A 4,156-nucleotide genomic window follows, 5' to 3' on the forward strand; every position below is an offset into this window, starting at 1 on the left:
TTTGGTTTTTTTTTTTTTTTTTTTTTTTTTATGTTTTTTAGTTGTAGATGGACACAATAGCTGTATTTATTTATTTTTATGTGGTGCTGAGGATCTAACCCAGTGCCTCACCTGTGCTAGGCCAGTGCTCTACCACTGAGCCACAACCCCAGCCCCTGCATTTAGTTTTGATGGGGAATTTAGGGCAGGTTTTTCTTGGGAGTTATCAAGTGAGCTGATACTTGAATGACAAACATTATATTTAATTTTATTTTTCTCAATTAGCAAAATATCTCCTTTTGATTAGTGTCAATAGGGTTTAGATTTTTGTATGCATTCAGTAATTAAAATACTTGTATATTCTGTTTACTGATATCTTTTAACATCATAGGTAGAGAAACTTAACACATTGAGTAATTAAATAACTCCTAGGTAATTTAGTAGTATTTTTATGAAATTTAGATTTGTGTGTGTGTGTGTGTGTGTGTGTGTGTGTGTATGTATGGTGATGTATTAGGCAAGTTTTCTACCACTGAACTCACTCCAACCTCTGAATTTAGGATTTGAGATTGCTTACATGCCTCACTCTGCACTTGTTCAGCTGCCAAAACTACCTGTAGTTTGAATCTCCCCTTAGCATGTGTTACATCATTTACATTTGCTTTTGTTGCTCTGCAAGATATGTACTTGAGCTTGAACTGAGAGGGGCAGAAAATTGAGCTTGTTCTCAGACTCCAGGCTTTTCGTTTATCTACTGCAGGTCAAGTACATTTTGTCCCAGGCTCTCCCTGGTGGCCATGTTTGTTTATCTCCTGTGGGAGTAAATAAACTTGCCTTGCTGGAAAATAAAAGTTATGTGCCTTTCCAGTTGCAACTGGGTTGTCTTTATTAATGTCATGTCCTGATATGAGACCAGGGTTTTGGCCAGAGTTGCTCAAGTGCCAAGGCTGCTTCTAGGATGACTTGCCCTTCTTGTGTGCGGTCAATGTGGAGACTGTTAGGAGTCGCACATGACCCTGGGAAGCTCAGCCAAATCATGTTTGTAACTGTTGCTAGCAGGCCTTGATGTACTTTGTTAGGCAGCTACAGAACAATAGGGACACAGCTTATTCCTCTTTCCTTTGGGAAACACAGGCAGGACTTGCCATCTAATGTTGATATTTTTAAGGAAAAGAAAGGCAAATCCTGGTGTTGGGTAGGTTCTGTGGGAGTTACGGATTGCACCAGGGTTCAAAATCCCTGAAATGCATTCAGATTCCCTAATATGCAGCCCAGTTCATTACTAAGGCTTTGGAGGTTGTGTGCATTTAGCAGACATGTATGTGCTCCGGTCTTTAGCAATACTGATATATGACAGAGATTATCCATGTTTGCAAAGAGCATTGAATTTAGAGAGGAGACAGATTTTTATGCCAGCATTAAATAAGTTTAATAAAGTTATTGTCAAATTGGTATAAAAATATATCAGTATATAATATACTGTGTTGAATGTATTTATATACTTGTATACTGATAACACATACACACACTGTGTATGATTACATATACATAAATATTTATGTGCTTATAAATGCCTACTTAACAAACATATGCACATACATACAAAGTCTGTTTTCTTTTCTTTTTTTTTTGGTACCTCTGATTGAACCCAGGGGCTTTGAACTTGTGATCATCCTGTTTCAGCCTCCCTCCTGAGCTACTGAGAGAAGCCTAAGGTTCTTTTCTTTTTTTGTGGTCCTGGGGATAGAACCCAGGGCCTTATATGTGCTACTGAACTACATCCTGAGCCCTATGAAGTCTATTTTTTGTTGTTGTTATTGTTTTTGGTGGTGCTGGGGATTGGACCCGGGGCCTTGTGCATGCTAGACAAGCACTGTACCAACTGAGCTATATCCTCAGCCCATGAAATCTATTTTAATGATAGTGGAATATAGATGATACAGATGTAAGTCTTTATCATCCCATTGACCACAGTAATGAAACATCTATCCATTCATTGGAGAAGTCTTTGTGGTGGGGTTACTACATGCCAAGCCTTGTACAAGGTGTTGGGTGTTCCAGGTTTTAGGAACAGCACATGTGAATGTGCTGGGTGGGAGGTTCTTGGGGTTTTGAAGAGCAGGAGGTAGCAAGTGCAGGAGCTGTGAGATTGGGAGGGAGTCAGGGAGGGGACTAGACCATGCAGGGATTCTTATTTATTGATTTATTTTGGATGGAACCCAGGGCCTTGTGCATGCCAAGCACATGCTCTACCACTAAGCTATCCCCCAGCCCTGTGCAAGGATTCTTAAGGTCTTCAGTGTCGTGTGCACCATGGACTGGAGTTCGGATTGTATTTTAAGAGCAGTACAAAGCCATAGAAGGATGTGATCAAGGGAGCAGCATGCACTGATCTATTTAAAAATATCCTTCTGACTACTGGGAAGACAAGGTTATAGAAGGCTTTGAAGTAGGTAGAAGCAATTTGTGGAAAGACATTTTCAGAGGCAGTTTTGTTTTATTGCCTTGTCATCAGAGCATAGATGGTGACCAGTGAGCCTGCCTGAGAAGACAGTGATCTGCACAGGCACATCTGTCTGCTACCCTGGAAAGCTGCCTTTACAGCATTTTTGTAGCTTCTTACTTAAAATGCATGCCTCTATTGACTGCTTCTCTTCGTGATTTATCCTTTTCCTATAGAATTTAAAATTTTTTTGTTTTTTAATTTTTTTCTTTTCCTATAGAACATTAAAAAATTAACTAGGAAAGATGTGTTCTTTCATTTATATATGTGTGTGTATATATATGTGTGGGTGTGTGTGGTATATTTATATGCACACACACATATATGTGTATATTCTTTCTCATATACATAGAATATATTCATATACAAGAATGTATATGGCTGGGGCTGGGACTCAGTGGTAGAGTGCTTGCTTAGCATGTGTGAGGCAATGAGTTCGATCCTCATAGCCACATATAAAGAAAACAAAGGTAATGTGTCCATTTAGAACTAAAAAAGAAATCTTAAAAAAAAAAGAATATATATGTGTGCACGTGCATACACACACACACACATCCCACATATAGTTTGTGTATGTGTGTGTGTGAGAAAGAGAGATTGGGGATTGAACCCAGGGCCTTGAGCATGCTAGACAAGCACTCTACCACTAAGCTACATGCTCAGCCTGAAGAATATTCTTGCAATCTGTAAAGTACCAAAGTAGAATGCTCTCCTCAAGAACAAAGATAATAATTTTTCCAGAGCAAGAGGTAATAAAGATATACCCCAAGCTGGGGCTGTAGCTCAGTGGTAGAGCACTTGCCTAGCATGTGTGAGGCACTGGGTTCAATCCAAAGCACCACATAAAAATAAATAAATAAAATGAAGTGTCCATTTACATCTAAAAATATTAAAAAAAAGATATATACCCAGGATCACTTTCTATATAGGCAAGAAACAGGTATTAGACTTTGGACTCCTAGCTTTTTGTTGTTTGTTGGTTTTTGGTGCTAGGGACTGAACCCAGGGGAGATTTCCTTCTAAGCTATATCTCCAGCCCTTCTAATTTTTTTTTATTTTCAGCAGCTTCTTAGTATAGTAGCTTTAAGTTCCTGAAATTATTGGCCTGCTTGACGGTTTCCCCACATCACTGGGGGAGGGATATGCATAGATAAAACAAAATATTCAGCATCATTGGATTTTCCTTTTGTTTCATCAGCATTTAAAAAATCTCACTCAGGCTGGGGTTACAGCTCAGTGGTAGAGCACTTGTGTAGCATGCATGAGGCACTGGGTTCGATCCTCAGCACTACATTAAAAAAAATAAGATAGAGGTATTGTGTCAACCTCCAACTAAAAATAAATGTTAAAAAAAAAAAAACAAAAAACCTCACATAAGTTCTTAGCCTCAAAAAACAAAGCCTTTGCAGAATCTATGTTGTCTAATCAGGGATTTATGCATTTTTATTTATTTTATTGCTATTTTGCAGGGCCTTGGGCATCTAGGCAGATGTTCTACCACTGATTTATTTCCCCCACTCTCACCCAGGGACTTAGGTTTTTGGTGTGACTTCCTTATAGGTAGTTTGGATTTGTAAACCTTTTTTTTTTTGGTACTGGGGATTGAATCTAGAGGTACTTCACCACTGAGCTACATCCCCAGAACTATTTCTTTTTCTTTTTTCTTTCTCCCCC

This window comes from Marmota marmota, unplaced genomic scaffold (genome assembly GCF_001458135.2).
Source record: "Marmota marmota marmota unplaced genomic scaffold, marMar, whole genome shotgun sequence".
Classification (NCBI taxonomy): Eukaryota; Metazoa; Chordata; class Mammalia; order Rodentia; family Sciuridae; genus Marmota; species Marmota marmota.